This window comes from Protopterus annectens, chromosome 11.part0 (genome assembly GCF_019279795.1).
Source record: "Protopterus annectens isolate FY-2018-M chromosome 11.part0, PAN1.0, whole genome shotgun sequence".
Lineage (NCBI taxonomy): Eukaryota > Metazoa > Chordata > Ceratodontiformes > Protopteridae > Protopterus > Protopterus annectens.
In genome coordinates, this window is record NC_056745.1 from 1,546,111,604 (window position 1) to 1,546,130,975 (window position 19,372).

Below are 19,372 nucleotides of genomic sequence, written 5' to 3' on the forward strand. Positions count from 1 at the left end.
GTTGAGATCACACATATTACAATGCACATATGGCATGTAAGAGCACATTAAAGATTTCCTTATTAATCTTGAAAATGACCACTCACATCACAGGTACTAGAATTTCAGAGATCATGCAATGTAAATAAGTCTCTCATCTCCTCCTCCTCCTGTTACTTCTCAAACATAAAAAACAGTGAAGATGATGATGAAGAGGAAGATGACAACCCAAGTCAGAGAACAATGAGTTCAGCTAAGTAAAAATAATACCTTGGGAGGTAGCAAGGTAGTTCATCCTTGTCTGTTTTCAAGTGCAACTTATATGTATGGATGAGAAACAGAAAATTTACCCTGGACTGCCCCCTGTATAACTAATGGTCTGAGACAGCTCCTAGATGCTTTATCCCATAAATGGATCCCCTCAAATTACCTATGGTATGATCCCAGTTATTCTCATTAGGGTTACCATATAATTATTGACCATGGGATATGTAAAGGCCAATCTAGAACCAAATAGGATAGGTTATTTTGAGCACAAAAAGGGAAAGTGGCTAGGCTTAAAATGCAGCTAGCCTAGTACTTCCCTATGAACCTATAAGCAAACACTTACCATATTGGTTAATCAGTGAAAGAGTCTTTAGCAATGGGTTCAACAAGATTGCTAATCGCTTGACCTTCTCTTTCTGAACTACATCAAGTAAAAAAATTCTCTGTACTGAAATTTGCAGGAACCAGACTCCCATACTGCTCCTGCACATAGGTTCATAGGTTCATAGGTTCAAAGGAGGTTACTAGGTTAATGGCCCTAGAGCCCTTACAAGCCTAGCCATATTTATCCCGAGTTGCCCCAGTTGTCAGTGGTTAGGTGAGTGAAGTTTGCAGGCATAATAGTTGATGGCAGTTAATTAGTGGGAGATGGTGTCAAAAGTCTTGGCAAGGTCAAGAGAGGTGGTATGCCTTGTTTTTCTTTCGTCCACGGCCTTGGTGACTATCAAAGAATTCAACGATGTTTCACAGGCATGATCTACCTTTAACAAAACAAATCTGAGCTGGGTTGGGTCCAGAGTTTGGAGATTACTTATGTACTTGTTAAGGTCTCACCCTTTCCAATTTCTTCAAATCTTTTGGGTTTCTAATCCCATGATGGGAATGGACCCCATTTCTAAGTCATAGTACGATTACAGTTCATGAAATTAGTATTGTTTCAATCTTTGATGTCAGCCAAAAGTGCTCTTCGCAGCACCCGCAATGTGCCCAATAGTGACTCCTTCAGAAATTAGTACGGGGTTACATGGATTGGTAACATATCTAAATATGATTGTAGATTATTTTTTTATAAGACCCGTTGCTCCTACTACTACTGGAACCATCTGGGTGTCTTTCTTCCACATTGCTCTCATTTCTGCCTGCAGATCCTTGGATTTTATGACTTTGTCTATCTGTATGCAAGACACTGTAGTCACTGGGTGTGGTGATTTCAATGATCAATGCTACTTTTGTCTTCTTTTCTTGGGCCACTATATCCAGTTTTCTAGTATCTATCTTTTGAACTGTTGGTAATGGGCAATCCCATGTAATATAAAATTCATCATTTTCTAGGATGCTTTGTGAATCATGTTTCCAGTTGTTTTTCAGCCACTTCCGATACCACAATGTTTGCACAATCCCCAGTGCAACAGTCTCACCACATTATTATGCCATGCAGTATACAGTCCTTCTGCCATTAGTGTGTTGTAACAAGCAAACAAGGTGTGTGATGGTTTCCAATTCAATTTTACTAAACATACACTTGTCTGTTTCTCCCACAAGTTCAATGGACTTCGTAAACCAGCATGTACGCAGCCCACTATCTTCGGCTGCCAATATTACCATTTTATTTCTTGGTTTGAATTCGCCTCTCCTTAACAATTCCAGCGTTTGTTTCATTATGTTAATAAGGTCCATAATGGTTCTTGCCATGTCCTTGCAGATGAGGCTAGTCAAGCTTATGGGCCTATAATTGCCAGGGTCGGTTGATGGTCCCCGTTTGGGCAGAAGGGCTACTGCTGCTGTCCTCCATTCCTCCAGAACAAAGCCAGCTGCTGTGGTTAAACAGGGATCCAAGCGGATCTGCTAGGTCATGTTTTAAGCTGTTTAAAAAGCGACCTGGAATGTTGTCTGGTTCCAATGATGCCGTGTTTTTGGACTTGGAGAGTGCCAAGATGACCTGCTCTCTTGAGATAATGGGCTGATGAATGAAGGCAAGTATACTTTGGGGATAACTGCAGGGGACGGGGGTGAAGTTTCCTCTAAATCTGTTAGCGAGCAGGTTGGCTATTACCTCCAGTTGAGTATGGGTGGGGCCATCCACAACCAGTTCAGTGTATTCCCTTTTAGATTTTGGAAGTAGTTAAAGAATGCCTTGTGGTTATACTTAGCTAGGGAATCATTTTGCTTCATAATAGCTCTGGAGGACTTGACAATATCTCTAATTTGTTTGTTTAAGCTCGAGAGAGATTTCTTCCTCTGCTGAGCCAGCTCCCTCTTGTTCTTGGACATTAGTTTCTTCTCTTGTTGTGCAACCTGTTTGTACTAGGGGTCCACCACGGTGACTTGTTTTTTTTCAGTAAGACCTGGCCTGCACTAGGTCAGACTTTCAGAACCAAGTACTCTTTCCCCAATGATAGCCAAAGTCACTTTTATTACAGACTTCTCTGTACACTTGGTATAAAAGCTAATGTACAGCCAGCCATCTTCAGCTTTTTCATGCTGCACATTCTGCATGCTGTACAAGACATTCATAGTCCACTAGGATGTGTCACAACTTACAGTCAAGTACTGGTTGCTTAAAAGTGTAATGTTATAGTCTTTTGGTAATTTGATCATCTGCCATTTTTTTTGTGCTTTGGGTACAAACATCGCTCGGGTGCTCTTCATCAATACTGAGAATACGGCATGCAACTCAAAAAAGCAAGCATGTCTTTAAGTGACAAATATCGGCTTAAAGGCAGACACAAGTGGATGTACTACCTTGGAGCATCATGTAAGGCTTGTGAGATCTGCCAAGATCAAACAGCATTAGTGCACTAGAGAGAAAGCTCATTGTTTGAAACATCAGCAAAACAGCTCCATTACAGTAAAATGACAGTGACAGTTTAGAAAACAGTTAATAGTGGAATGAAAGGAAATAAACTGCTGGCAGACAAAGTATGGGAAAAAGTAGTCTCTGTATTGAATCGATAAGCCTTCAAAAACAAAAAAAACAAAAAAAAACATTCTTCCTGTATCAACTGATTTTACAAGGGATACTGTTCTCTGAGGGCCTGTAACTGGCATTATCTTTCCTTCCTTAAACTCAGCAATCTTTCTCTGAAGCTCTCTTAAAAAGGGGTGTGTATGAACTTAACCAGTGCATATTACAATGTCAAATGTCACACTAGAGGGGCATGCCCATAGCCTAGAGCCAAGCAGTTCACTCCTAATTACTTATCAAGCATACTTCATGCAAATCAGGGAAAAACAATGAAGATTAGCACTTACCCTGTCAAAAGAATATAAAATTATGTACCGGTCTGATTTAAAGGGAACTTCCACAGCAGCTGCTGTATGAAAGAACTATCAAGATACTAGGAGATGGCAGAAACATATTTATGACCCATGAAAAGTCCTTTCATAGATCAACTGATATATTTGGTGAAGAGGCATAACGGCAGATGCCTGGAACTCAGGCACAGAGAAAACTTTGCCAGTGGATAGCAAAGTCTCAATGGCAAAAGGCCCTAAATGATTATCTAAAAGACCCTCTTGTCATCTATTAGTCTCAAGCCACATAACACAGGCAAGACTGACATCCTTCTTGGGCATCTGTAAACCACAGCCTGGCTCTAATTTCATAGTAACTCCTTGATATCTACAAAGCAGCAACTGAAGTCTGAATCCCTCTGTCTAACTGCACAGTGTTAAGGACAATGTGGGCTTCCAATGCAGCAGTTTATGCTAGACTAGGTGTATGAGGCAAATCCTTACCGCTGCAGAGATCTATAAGACCCTTCATGACTGAAAGCATCTTTAAGGCATCATTCTTTCTGCCAGCTGATTGCTTAATAGTGTTGTTTGATTTTATGCATTTTTATAGGCTGAAGGCTACTGGTATTGGACTTACCAGATTAACCAACGCCTGTAATTGTTTTTGGATCAAGAAGGCCTTAAAATTTCTGGCCTTACTTTCTGAAGTCTTTAAGTGATTCAATGTTTATAGGAAGACACATGGTGTTTCTCACCTACACATAAAAAACAATGCATGTGAAAAGCATTAAACAGAATCTGCCTTCTGCGCACACAGTTGATTGTAAAAATGCTTTTCTAAAGATGTCAAAGCATTCACCAAATATGAAAAGCCTGACAGCAATGCACACCACACAGGTGGTGTAGGAAGTCTACCCTCCTCCATGAACATTGTTACACAGATGTGTTCTTCAGAACTGTTTTCAAGCTTAAGTCTATAATTTTTTAGGATTACTGTGATTTTAAGTATTTGTTTCTTTTGGTTTCAGTCATCTCTCTCAACTGTCCAGATTTTCAAAGAATGTCCAGATTTTTGCCTCTTATATTTGTTCTATTGCTTATAAAATCTGTGCTTTTCTGGCAAATCATTGAGGATTGAAGTCACTGAATAATACTAAATAATGACAGACATTTGGGTTTCAAACTTCATATCCTTCAGAAAAAATATAATGATGCAAAATCTGTCATTCTAGCAACTTTTGAGGTTTATAGGAGAAATATATAAAATCGGTCCCAGTTTTTAGGTCTTTGTCAACCATTACTTCTGTCACTAAGACTTTGAGAGGTATGGTTTCTGCATTTTGAAATTCAGTGAAGTGTCGGTCAGACATATTCAGTGAATCCAAGTACATATCTGTTATGTACAGCTGAATATGCATTATACAGTGACAGCCTTCTTATCAGGGTTGTCCATACAGGGCATCTTTACCTGAACACGTTTAGCTTCTGCTTGTTTTTCTTCTGCCCAGTATGCCATGATAAACTGCCAGGGGAATTTGTTACATTAATTACACCTATTTCAAAAGTTCTTTCACTGTTAGATGGAACAGCTGATCTGGTATGAAGAGGTTTATCTTTGACAATATAATACTAGTAGTTCAGCATTTAAAGCTTTCCCAGGCTGCTAGACCCTCCCATTTTACCCATAATGCTCTGCATAAAGACCTTCCTGTTTCGATCATTTTTGCTGTTCTGAAAGAAGCAACTGTGTCAGAAGAGTGCTTCCAGTATTTTGATTTTTTTTTCTGCTGTTCATCTGTAAGCTACTCCTTTTGCATTTACTTCCTACTGATTTCACTTACTTACTGACTGCTATTCCAGTATTTTGGTCTTTTGACAGCTTTCCTATCAAAAACTTGTGCGCTCCCTCCCCTGTGAGTAGTGTACTGTTACTGCTAGCATTCTGCTGTCTTAAAAATTTGACTATGGTTGATTCTTGCAGTTTGTCATTGCTCCGCAGTATTTTCTTTCTTTTCTTTTTTTATTTGCTGTTGAATTTGCACATTTTTATTGCCTTTCTGTTTCTATGAATAAAGAACAGCTTCTGTCTGAATAAAGTTTATTGGTCTTACTGCCTTATAGTTGCTGTACTTTTATGCATACTATCTACTCAGCTAGTGTTTTATTTGCTAAAGTTTTTTTTTTTTCAGGACTAAAGACGATGTTAATCTGGAAAGAGTATTCAAAAAATTAAAGTGTGGCAACAAATTCCTTTTCCCCAGGACAAACCATATGGAGTGAAATGTACAACCTGAGAGACCAGCAGAATACTGCTGACTGTGATATTTGCCACCTTTTCTAGGATTTCATCCCAAATATCAAGAGGGGCAAAAATATAAATGTACAATATTTTTCATGCAAAAAAAAAAACAAAGCCACATCTAAAGGAAGTTTTGGGCCCAGGACAATTAGTCTTGACAGTGGAGCGCAAATCCACTGAAGTGAAAAGAAGAGCCTGGAACTGAAAAGGTCATCACAGTTTTCCTCAATAGTTATCAGTTACATGTCTTGGTCTAAAAAGGCAGACGTTCACCAACAGAGTACCTCACCTCTCTCAACATTAGAATACCCATTAGTACTGACTGTGGTCTCAGTTGCTGAGCCACAGGCATTGCCTCGAAAACAATTACACTGATAATGACCTTAGTATGTGTAAGTATTCATCTTTCAGATATGGGGGAGGGCACCATGAAAGTTAAAAAGTACAGTAGCAGTACAAGTGCTTGGAGAGTTAGTATCGTCTGTCTGTATACTCTTCAGGTCTTTGGTCAGCCAGAAGAGGGCTAGTGCAGGAATTCAAAGACCATCTCTCTTAGGAGACAAAATAAAAAAAAAGCCTGGAGCAGTAACCCCTTGTCTGTTCTTACAAGGGAACTGCTTATAAAGTTCATACATTGACTGACTTTTTGCCCAGAGGCCTTAAGGAACCCAGACACCATGAAAACAGAATTATAAACATCCTGTCCAACCCTGATGCTCTCAACCTAACTGCTGTAAAGTTTACACAAAAAAATCAACTTATTAAGCCAATAGGTTTTACTATTATTATAAGTCTAGAGATTTAATAACACCCTCAATGTTTTACCATGTATATCCTTACACAGCCTCATAATTTCATTATGTGTAGCCTTAAATATTAGAATTAATGTATATCTAAAGTAATAGCAATGCAAGATATAAAAATGCAATTGTTATGTGTCTTCATAACTTCAACAGTCATGAATAATATTATTTTAATAAATTTTCTCTGTATTGATTACAGACATTTTAACTGGCCAGATGTATAGGTTCATAGGTTTATACTAGGCTATCTGCCCTAAGGCATTTATAAGCCTAGCCCAAATTTTTGTGGCTTACGCCACCCCTTATATGAAAAAATACTATGCCCATTAGTTTGTTGTGCCTCTGTCCAGCAGTGACACAGAGATGATTCCCGGGGTAAACCTACGATCTCCCATCCACAGGTCTAGATTTCTCTTAAACAGAGTCAGCGAGGTGCTCTGCCTCACATGGACCGGGATTTTATTCCACAGCATAGGGAGTCTCTGAGTGATAAATCTATCCCTCCAGCACGTCCTATTTATATCCGTGCTAAGGTTTAAGTCGCTTGCTCTAGTGGTTTTGGTGGATTTGGATTTTTTGAGGTGGAGCATGTCCATTAATTCCGGGTTGGACATGGCCTTGTATGTCAGGCACATGTCACCTCTGAGCAGACGGTATGCGACTGAATAGAGCTGGAGTTTCTTCAATCTGGCAGCATATGACAGATTTTGGAGTCCCTTTATCCTTTTGGTGAGGAACTTTTGGGGTCTCTCCAATTGCTGCAGATGTCGGGTGAGATACATCCCGAATGGGGCATTGTACTCGATCATTGGTCTGATAAGTGAAGAGTACAGGGAACAATGACCTCACTAGATCTGGATGTGAATCCCTTCATGATCAGGTGGGCAATGTAGAAGGTCTTTCTAACCACTTTAGCAACGTGAGTGTCAAAAGAAAGGCCACTGTCAACCTGGGTCCCCAGGTCCCTGATAACCTCTTCTGTGCTTAGTGGATTGCCACCTATATGGTAGCTTGGGGTTACCTTGTTTTTCCCGAAGGGTATGACTATACATTTTTGGCGTTTAACTTCAGGCCATGGCTCTGGCACCAGCTATCTGTTTCCGTGAGTCCCTTCTGAAGGATATTCGTGTCCGATGCACTTTCCACTATGGCGCCCAGTTTGCAGTCGCCTGCAAACTTTGTCAGCCAAAGTCCTCCCATGTTGGCCTGTACTTCTGAGAAGTAGATGCCAAACAATAGGGGGCCAAGGACCGAGCCCTGTGGGACACCACTTGTGACCGGCTTGGAGTCTGACACAGCGCCAGCAACTCTAACCCTGTGGGTTCTGTCCTTAAGCCAGTTTGCAACCCATCTTGTGACATATGGGTTTACATTTAAGCTGGTAAGTTTTTCTACAATACCCGAGTGGGGTATTGTGTCGAAAGCCTTTGCAAGGTCAAGGTAGGCTGTATGGACTACCTTTCCCTCATCAATGGCCTTGGTGACTGTTTCAAAGAAGTCGACCAAGTTCAAAAGGCATGGTCTTCCCTTGACAAAACCAAACTGGGTCGGGTCCAATGTCTGCAAGTCCCCTATATCTTTGTTTATGAGCTCCATTATGATCCTCTCCATAGCTTTGCAGACTAGACTTGTTAAGCTTATGGGGCGGTAATTACCAGGGTCCGTAGAGGCGCCGCCTTTGTGGAGTGGGACCACAGTTGCCGTACGCCACTCCTTGGGCACGTATCCTGTGGTAAGGCTGAGATTAAACAGCTGCCTTATGTGCGGGTTTAATTCCTCATTTAGCTCGTAGCACACAGCCGGGACACCATCCGGTCCCATTGATGCTGTGTTTTTAGCTTTAGAGAGAGCAGCTTTCACCTGCGCATTTGAGATGTCCGGGAGGCTACACTCGGCTGGGATAGTTATCTCTCCTTTAGCGGGGAGAGGGGGCGCTCAAGTTTGCACTGAACCTGTCTGCCAGTATGTTGGCAATGTCTGTGGGTTCAGTGATTTTTGTATCATTTTGGACTAATTCTGAGCATATCTGGGAGTTTCCACCCAGGTTCCTAACATAGCTGAAAAAGGCCTTATGATTGTCCTTTGAATCCATGGCAATTTTTCTCTCAAAATTGGCCTTAGTTGATTTTATGAGTGCTCAGATTTTTTACTAATAATGATCAGGGGTGACTTCCCTTTTATGGATTTTGTTCTATCATGTAATAGCTTTCTCCTCTTATTGTAAAGTTTGTTAATGGCTGGGGTCCACCAGACTGGATGTTTGCCCTTTGTGGAAAGAGTCTTGGTTTTATTTGGGATTGCCTGATCCATGCAGTCCTGGAGGTGTTCATAGAAGGCATTTGTAAGGGCTTCCGCAGCTTGGGATGTGGTTTCCTCTGGCTCAGGGGCCTTGAAGGATACCACACCAGTCTTGAGTAGTGTGAAGTTTGCTTTAGAGAAGTTCTTCACTATGGTCTTTTTTGTTTGGGGTGGGGGCGGGATGTGGATTTCCAGTGAGATTAGTTTATTATCAGATCTCACCAATGAGGGATATACTTCCGGTGTGGAGCATTTTGTCCCCATGTTTGTGACAATGAGATCTAGTATATTTTCTCCTCTCGTGGGAGCAGTGACTAGCTGTTCCATGGCATTTGAATTTATGAACTCCAGGAACCGTTGTCTAGAAAGTTAGGGCTTGAGTAATGTTCCCAGTCTATATTCGGGTAGTTGAAGTCACCCAATATGATGGTGTTTGGAGATACATTTATACCCTCCAGTGTCTTCAGGAAGGCTGTGTGGGTTTCCTGAGTTTGAGAGGGTGGCCTGTAGCATGCTACAATTTGTAGAGCAGTTTTGCCTATGGTTAGTTGCACCTGGATGGTTTCCAAGCTTGCGTTGCCACCAACCTGGAGGTGTGGGTATCCTTTATGAATATGGATACACCCCCTCCTTTTGTGGTGTGGTCCCGGAACGCATGATATGAGGTAAAACCTAATAGTGCCGGGGTGCTCTCAGGAGCCTTGAACCAGGTTTCAGTTACAGCACAGACATCGATGTTCTCCATACTGAGAAGGGCCTCGAGTGCGTGCATTTTGAGATTTAGACTTCTGGCATTGAGCAGCATTACCCTCAGTTTCTTCCCATTTTTGTTTTCTAGGGTGGTAGGTTTAGAATTTGAGCCTTGCCTAAAAAAGGCACTATGGGGGTGGCAAGAGCCTTAGCCAATATATGGAATCCCAGGGTGACAGGTGCAAGCCGTCCCTTGCGAAGCAGCGTGGCTTGTCAAGCATGTCATCCCAGGCAGACAGACACCGAATCCCCTTTGAATGACACCAGACATTAAGCCAATTGTTAAAGCTGATCACCTTGTCTCTATATTGTGGCATCATTCTTGGTGAAGGAAGGATACTGCTCAGGGTTAGGGTCATATCTGCCTGGGCTACATAATCAGAGAGCTCCTCTATGTCTCTTTTCATGTAGTCCAGGGAGGTACGTCTCAGGTCGTTCACACCAGCATGGACAATGACTGTGTCATATTTGTACTTGCCGTGGAGTGACCCGAGTGCTTGTGTTATGTGGCGGATTCTAGCGCCCGATAGGCAGCTTACTGTGACCCTCTCCTTGTTCAGCCTGGTGAGTGGGACGTCAGTGTGTCTGACTATGGAGTCACCTATGACAAGTATGTTTGGTGTTGTATTTGGCCTTAAGGGCTGTGACTGCTTTGCACACTGCTTTTGTGGTTTATGTGTTGCTTGTGGGGTGTCTTGAGGTAGCAGTTGTTTGGGTGTCTGCTTTGGAGGCCTCTGCTGTTTAGGTAAATTTTTACTCAGAGCCTCCGAGTATGTCTTTGTGTGTTTATGTGTTTGATTCAGTGGAGTGGTAGCATTATGTGAGGCTGGTTTTGTGGTGTGTGTAGTTGCCTTCTCCTCCTGTCTGGTCTTGCCAGTCCTGAGTTGAGAGAGCTCAGCCTCCAGTTTGGCTAAATAGACACAGAATGAACTACTATACTGTAATACTGATTTGATACAAGTCTTACAGAAAACATGGAAGACACATATCTAGCAGTTATATTCCCAAATAACGTCCTTACTTGTCTCACAGCTTTATTTACAATCATATCTAAATGTGTGAAAAACAAAAAGATGTTTGTAATGGTTATTTAGAGCTCATTGAATTAACACACATCATGTAACAAGATTGCTTGCAAAGGCAATGGTTTCATTATTGTTACTTTACCAAAGTACACAATCTTATAGTTTTTATGTACTAAATCTTATCCCAGAGTTTGAAGAAAAACTGGATACTGTTTGTAAATATTCACTGTAGTAAAATCCCTGCTGCTGACAAATGAGAAACTGACTTTGCAATCATCGGTCTATTTGCTTATCCTGCAAGAGTAAAATTTTGGGATAGCAAAAAAAAAAAAAAAAAAAATGAAACATAGTTCCCGTAATAGATCTCTGATGAAACTCAATGAATTTCAATTCTTCTGAAATACATCCATAAATGACTAATCATTGTGTCTTTCCTATAAGCTGCTACATTATCCATCAAACTGAGTTATATACTTACCATGGATCTATATCTCATCCAGGAAAAAGAGGTCATTGTTCCCCTCTACTCGGCACTCATTAGACCCATTATAGAGTACAACGCCCCTTTTGGAATGTACCTCACAAGACATCTGCAGCAGCTGGAAAGACCACATAAGTACCTCACAAAGAGGATTACTGGCCTCAAACAGATGCCCTACACTGACCGTCTCAAAAAACTCCAGCTTTACTCTGTAGCATATCGCCTACTCCGAGGAGATTTCTGCCTAAACATATAAAGTTATGTTAAACCCAGAGCTGTCGGACATGCTACACCTAAAGAAATCCCAATCCTACCGGGCTACATGCTCTATGGATCTAAACCTTGTCACCACAACAAACAGGACATGCTGGAGGGATAGATTCCAGAGCTGTTGGACATGCTACACCTAAAGAAATCCCAATCCTTCCGAGCTACATGCTCTAGGGATCTAAACCTTGTCACCACAACAAACAGGACATGCTGGAGGGATAGATTCCTGACCCAGAGACTTCCTATACTCAGGAACAAGCTACCCATCTATGTCAAGCAAAGTTCCTCATTAGCACTCTTCAAGAAAAATCTTGATGAGTGGATGGGAAGTAGAAAATAGACCCCGGGGATCACTTCTGTGGCTCTGCTAGACAGGGGCACAGGAAATTAACTTTCATGGGTGGCGTAAGCCAGGGAACCTTGTTGGCTAGGCTTACTTAGGTCCTTGGGCCGATAGCCTAGTACCTATCTATAAACCTATGAACAATGAGATAGGGTGTCACAAGTCTTAGTAAATCTAAAAAATATAACACCACAGCATAATCCCAGGTCTACTGCAAGGGTAATCTGATCACAAAATTTGATTAAATTAGTAAGCATTGATCATCCTTTCATGAAAGCAGGTTGATAGACTTGTCAATTCAACTGGAGTATTGTTTTCTTGCATTAAGACCATCACATATCTTTCATAACATTTACCCAGAATCAAAGTCAGACTCATAGGTCTATAACTATTTGCTTTGGGGACTGGTGCAACAAAAAAAAATTCCAGATTAACGGTACCATACCTATCATAAGTAACTTGTTGAATATAATGTAAAATAAAGATCTCATTTCTGGTTTTAAATTTGATAAGACAGACAGTTGTAATTTGTTCAGGACCAAGGATGCATTTTGCTTATTTTCTTCACTGCTCTATCAATGACTTTATGGCTTATAAATGGGTGAATATTTTCTTTATTTGGATACAACTCTTTAATAAATGTGTGCTTGAAAGACAGGAATTGATAACATTGGTGAAATATTTTTAAACTCATTAGCAACATCCTTTAGATCAGTTGGTGTTAAATACAGCTGTCTTAAATGACATAACTGGATTATGTGATATTTTACGAGAAGTGGTATGCATACAGTATGCATTTTTATTCTCAGTGTTATTTACCGACTTCATCTCGCATTGTATTTTATCTTGAAATTCCTTAATCACTTCAGTGTGTATTTGTTAGCACTATGGTATTTTTTTACACAGGTGATGGGTTCTTCCCTTTTTAAATAGTTTACAAAGCTTAAAACGCCACCATTTTCATTACTTTATTCAAACTATTATGGTTTTCCAAAGCAATTAACTCATTAGCACCTATGTGGTGTGCACTGTCACACCTCTAGTAGCATGCACACATCCTTGCATTCCACAGCATTATCTGAAAAATCAACTTAAAACAAGGTAAACAAATGCAGACATTTTGTGAACAATAAAAGCTATCAAAGCAATACAACAAACAATGTTATTAGTAAGACATATCCTCTACTATGATAATAGTTGGTGCATTTATAGTCTTTCTATAAACATTATAACGTATTATAATGCACACAACCCCCAATTATATTTCTTGTAAACTTTCACAAATAAACTGTCTACAACCTAACCATATACAGGCTCACAGGTGTGCACTAGGCTAATGGCCCTAGAGCTTTTACAAGCCTAGCCCATAGGATTACCCTGGCATCGTGCCACCTGTCATTAGTTCCCAGTGCCTCTGTTGAGTAGAGCCACTGGAGTGACCCCCGGGGTGAATTTTATACTTCCCATCTACTCATCAAGATTTCTCTTGAAGAGGGCCAGTGTGGTGCTCTGTTTGACATGTATGGGAAGTCTATTCCATAGCATGGGCAGTCTCTGGGTTATGAATCTGTCCCTCCAGCACGTTCTGTGGTAATGAGGTAGAGGTCTCTGGAGCGTGTGGTGCGGAGGGATTGGGATTTCTTTAGATGTAGCATTTCTAACAGAGCTGGGTGAGACATGGCTTTGTAAGTCAAGCAGAGATCACCTCTAAGTAGGCGATATGAGACTGACAATAGTCGGTGTTTTTTTTGAGTCTGTCCATATATGGCAAGTGTTTAAGGCCTAGGATCCTCTTTGTGAGGTCCTTTTGTGGCCTCTCCAGTTGTTGCAGTTGTCTAGTGAGGTACATGTCAAATGGGGCAATGTACTCGATGACTGGCCTAATGAGTGAAGAGTAGAGGGAGACAATGACCTCTTTCTTCCTGGATGCAAAACCCTTAGTAATGAGATGTGCCACATAGAAGGACATTCTGATCACAGTGGCAATGTGGTGGTCAAAAGAGAGGTTGCTGTCAACCTGTCTTCTTAGATCTCTTACAACGCCTTCTGTATTCAGTGGACTACCATCAATGTGGTAATTATGGGGAACTGGGTTTTTTCCAAAGGGAATGATGACACATTTTTTGGCATTGAGCTTAAGGCCATGGTTCTGACACCAGTCGTTGGTCTCAGTGAGGCCTTTCTGTAGGATTGTCAGAATACTTTTGTTAACCAGACACAAGCTTTCACAAGACGGCTAGAACTTCCTCTCTCAGTGCACGTTTATTGAGATAGTTGCAGAAATATAAAAAATATATGCATAACTACTAATTATCAAGATAAATGACATGAATATCTCTCAAGATGTGCAACTTGCAGTGCAAATATCAATGTCGGTTTTCAACAAACTCTAAGGTTTCACCTGATACCATGTAATAGCAAGCAAATCATTTGTTTTTTGAAGTACATATAGAAATATTGTTTACTATCATCATTTTTAACAACTAGCAATATATGCAATATGCTATGACATAAATGGACATTGACAATTAATCTTCCAATCTCCAGTCACTACATTTCACACCATATCCTTCAATGACATATAGGTTTCTCAGTTTTGAACTTATGAAAATAAATATGAAAATATGAATTATACGTGGCAAATCATCATTAATTTCTCTTCTGCAGTACAGTGGACATTAACAAGCTTACTGCCATTTTTTTTTAACAAGTCCTTACCCTTTCTGATACTGTCTATTGTTGGCGGATAAATTACTTAGCTATAGAAGCTGGAGCCAAAAAAGGTGCCATAAAGAACTATTGTGTGTTAACTGGAAATAAACAAAAGGCATTTTAGGCTTGAAGATGTTAACTCCATTGCATTCAGTAACATGCTTCTATGAATCCTGTCTACAGGACCTCAGCTAAAACCAGTTGTGCAAGCTTCTCTTGATCCAGAGGGAGAGTGTTATGCAAGTTTCTCTTGATCCAGAGGGAGAGAAGGCATTCCCAGAAAGGGAGGAAAGACTTCGAATTCTATTTTGCATTTTGATGAATTTATTTCTCACACCAATTTGCCCCGTTTATAGAAACCCAAATGTCCTTGAACCAGTAAATCCTCTGACCAATTGTTTCAAGTCATTTGGACTGACAAAGTCCAGGAATCTGTGTTTGTGCACTATTGTTGGTGTAGGTTTCCCAGTCTCTAGCTGGATAGTTCAGATCACTTAGGAAAATGGTACTGGGCTTAATACTGACCGACTCCGGTTCTTATACATGGGTGTTGTGTTTTTTTGGGACATAGAGGCAGTTCTGTAGCTAGCTAATGTATGGTAAGGGTCTTTTACGATGGTTGTTTGGAAATGAAGAGGCTCTAGTGCATCATGCTGCTTTACCTGCCTTCATGTGAGTCTCTTCTGGAAGAAGACTGAGACTCCACCAGCTTAACAAAGGAGACTCTCTATACCACAGCTGGACTCGGCAGGGGGGGGGGGCAAACTACCCTATGCGCACCAGAGTTTTCATCATCTCTCCCCAATCATTATTGTACAGGCGGGGTCCTGAGAGACCTAAAGAACCACAATGACAGGGCTGAAGAGGGCCTAGAGTCACTATCCCTTGAAATTTCCTTCTTTGGGAAGCTACCTAACCTTTTCCTTGGAGAGGGGTCAGAAAAAACTATACACTCACACTGAGAAGGAGTAGGTGTAGTCTTAGATGAAAACCAATGGATAGAAGGAATATTAGGTGAAGATTCAAATCAAACAAACTTTGGAGAAGGAGGAAAACTCGGTGGGCAAGACTTCAGGCTTCTCTTCTTCTTTTCCTTTGCTTCTTCTGTCTTTTTTTTCTGTTCTGTAGGTAAAAGACCTTTATCAGTTTGTTCTAGCACTCCTGGAGTGTCCTGCAAAAAATGACCTGTCTTTTTTCATTTTATTTTGCCCCGTTCTTATAGCTGACCATCAGCTGACTCCAAGTGCCCCTCCTTGTTCACCAATCAATTTTACCAGACAAACCTCCCCTTGACTTTCGAACCTGTGTTCGGTGCCAGTGAGAGTCCTATATACCCCGTAAGGAGGATTTTTGTTTATGCCCTAAGTAAGTTTCTCTCCACTTTATTAACACTCACAGTCTCAGAAAGGCATTCAATGGGCATGCTGGTGTATTGTCCCACCTCTGCAGTGATTTAGCAAATACCCTGCCTCACCACAGTCTCTGCCAAACATTAACCACAAGCTGCACCTATGTATGCCCTCACCCCAGGAAGGACAAGTCTATCCTCCTTTGCAAGCATCGCTGATGCCCAAGCTGCTTATCAGACCCTGGTCAATTAAGCCATAGTCAGGACTCTATCCCTCAGTGCCACAATACTACCATGTCTTGGAAACAAAACTTACAGACCTCATAGTCTTGCTGACTTGTTCCATCACCAGACAAACCACACCCAAGTCAAGGCTGCCCTTGGGTTGATTACTGTGGGTGCACCTGGCACACTTTTTAACCCTGAGTTTTTTTTCCATCCATACTGTAGACCAAGAAAATGTGGCAAAACAGCTGAAAATCAGAGTCCATGACAGCAAAGACAGCTATATGCAATACATCAATTCAAATGACTTACAGTAACTAGCACAAAGCAAACATTAATTCAGTCTATCAGAATACTAGTAAAACTGTAACTGTGCCGTCAGAATCAATAACAAACTCCTAACTACAAGGATGAATAACAAGTGATGAGGGTTCAATGAATTAACTACTATAAAAAAACACTCAAAGTAAAACAAAACAAAAAAATATATATCAAATACAATAAATAACTGTATACCATCAGGTAGATAATCAGGGGGAAAAAAAAGAAAAAAGTAAAAAACTTATCAAGAAGCAGAAATTTTCCAAGAAATCTTATCTGATCACTGTAAGCAGCAGATGAGATCAGGAAAAGAAGACGTGAGGACATTGTGAAAGTAGACTAGCTCAACTTTTTGGAGATTGTTTCCACTTCAGCATCACCTGCAGTGACCATTCCTTCACTCTGGAATTGCACAAACCATGCAATGCAAGACTACCTATTTAACCACATTTCAAGCTTCCTGGAGAATTATAAAAATCTATGAACAGAACCTGAAGTGCAAGGCTACTTCACTAGTATGATAGTTCCCTTTATATGAAACCAACCTCCCTGCACCTATGACTCTAGAGAAAATAACTGTCCCACTAATGGAGGACAGGAAGGAGGGGCTGCAAACTCCAGAGACTGCAGACTTATGATGCTGCACATACCTACTGGTTCTCAGTGACTGATTCTCCATGCAGCAGGAAAGACGGAAAACATTTCACCTTCACTTACTGTCTTGTGAAAAATGTAGTCAGAAATACTGCACATTCGTCTTTGGTGCAGAAGGCTGTGGGTTCTATGTCTACATCAAGCAGATCCATTGCTGACCCTACACAGTAGCATAGTCTACATCAAGCAGATCAATTGCTGACCCTACACAGTAGCATAAAGTGGGTGCTACACTCCAAGTGTGCCATCCTTCAGATGATATGTTAAGGCGAGGCCCCATCTGCTTGAGTTGGTGGCATCTCAGGTGGATGTAAAAGATCCCACAGCACCCATCTGAAAGAGAATGGGGAATTTTCCTGATGCAGTGGCCACAATTTCCCCTAGTAGTGTAAATACTACTGTGGGTCTCCACTGAAAAGAAGCTACAAGCCTAGTAGGACTAACCTAGTCAACAAAAAGACAAATTAAATCAAAATAAAATAAATACCTAAGTCATGAGAAAAACTTCCCTTTCTCTTCTTTTTTTTTTGGAAACATATAAAAGTGAAGAAGACCTCAAGCATAGAAGAATGGTACCAAAACTAAAAGCAAAATCAAACCAAGAATGAAAATCACTTGGCACCACAGGACCCGGAAGCACGTCAACAAAGGCTTTCAAAATAAGCAGATGAAGAAATCAAACAGCTGCTAGGTCTCCAAAAAGATCCTTTAATCTACTCCATGATCTGTTTCACTGCAAACATTGGGTTGGTTGTACAGCATTCTTATCTGAATCCAAACAACTTGTCTCTTATCCAACTTTCTATTTCATTTACAAAGCAGCATTTCAAGCATTTCCATGCCATGTGGCAGGAGCTTGATATTTATGTTCTGCGTGCAGCTGTGAACCTTCTGTCTGTTATTTTACACTGGCAATCGAATGCTTATTCTCCAGTAATCATGTTGCTCTCCAGCCTCCAAACTGTGATGCATACGATCAGGAAGAATGTCTCTCTAACAATCCTACCATTTTGATCATATGATATCTGCCATGACTTCATCTTTCCCTGACTTCATTTTCTTTAGTGCAATTTTTAGCTCTTCTAGGGTGTGTTCTATTTCCTCTTTCTTGCATCAGTACAGTTTTTGGGGGGGTGTTCTTCATTCAGAAGCTTCTTGAAATACTCCTTCCATCTGCCTTTGATGTCCTCTGGGCTGGTGAGCAGGCTGTTGCTGGCATCCCTGATGAATAATCATCTTTCTCCTGCATTCCCTGTGTCATCTGTTGCCTTCTTTCTTGCCATCTTGGCCAAGAACATGGCTGAAAGGGGTCCTTGATGACCAGTTCACCTATCCAGTTCAAAAATAAATTAAATTATTTTTTTCACAGCAAGAAAGTAGACTTATGGGTCTATATGACTTCGAGTATCTCCTCTTTTCATTTCCTTTGAACAAGTGCATGTCTCCAATCTTGAGAAATCTCTCCATACTTAAAATTATATGTGAATTGACTGATGTAATGGTACTGTAAATTCACATTGAAGTGTTCTGAGATTATTATTGCTAATTCTGTCTACTCCCTGCATTTTGCTTGGGTCTAGTTTGCATAGTACATTTTAAACATAATCTAATTTAATTTAATTTCAGTATTTTTTGTTACCTGGATGCACTTACACAAATTATGCCCCTTTGCAGACACAATCTGTTTTACATAAGATTTCATAAATATATGTATATAGCCTGTTGTGTTCAAGAATAAATTTTAGAATGTACACACACATTGATGTGTATGTCTTTACTCCTTCATTTTATATATCTATCAGGGGTGTCCAACCTTTTCAGTTGCAAGGGCCGCATTGAGTCAACAGAAATGGTCTGGGGGCAAACGGCAAGTGAGGACCAAAAAAAAAAAAAAAAAAAAGGTCTCACATTAACTGAAGAGAAAAAAAAAAAAAAACAACCCAGGTTTATGCGGACTAATGTGGCTGTATTGTAGTGAATTTGAACAATAAATAAATTAATAAATGCATAATATTTGTCTGGAATCCTTTGTCATCTTTATAGTTCATACTTCAATATTAGAGGTTACTATAAAGAATAGGGGATATCAGTTAAACATGAGCCAGTAGAAATGTGCACAACTAAATGCCAGTGAAAAGTCCCAAACAAGCATGTAGTGTGTGAAGCATATGTGTTTATGTAACAAAAGGTTGATCCAGTCAAAGAATAACACACTATTCAAGCTGGATCCATTTGTGTTTGAACTAAGCATGTCAAAATGGTGATTGCTTGATAGCCCTCTGGTCTAAAAAAATTCACCTGTTGAAAAATTACATTAAGACTGTTGACAGCTTTACACCAACCCATTGTACTGAATCTGC

General features: G+C 40.4%; 1 protein-coding gene across 2 annotated transcripts in view; it reads right to left on the minus strand.

Annotated features, from left to right (window-relative positions):
- The window catches only part of FBH1 (F-box DNA helicase 1), a 1,264,666-nt gene that overhangs the window by 646,989 nt on the left and 598,305 nt on the right, over positions 1–19,372 (minus strand). The window lies entirely within an intron of this gene.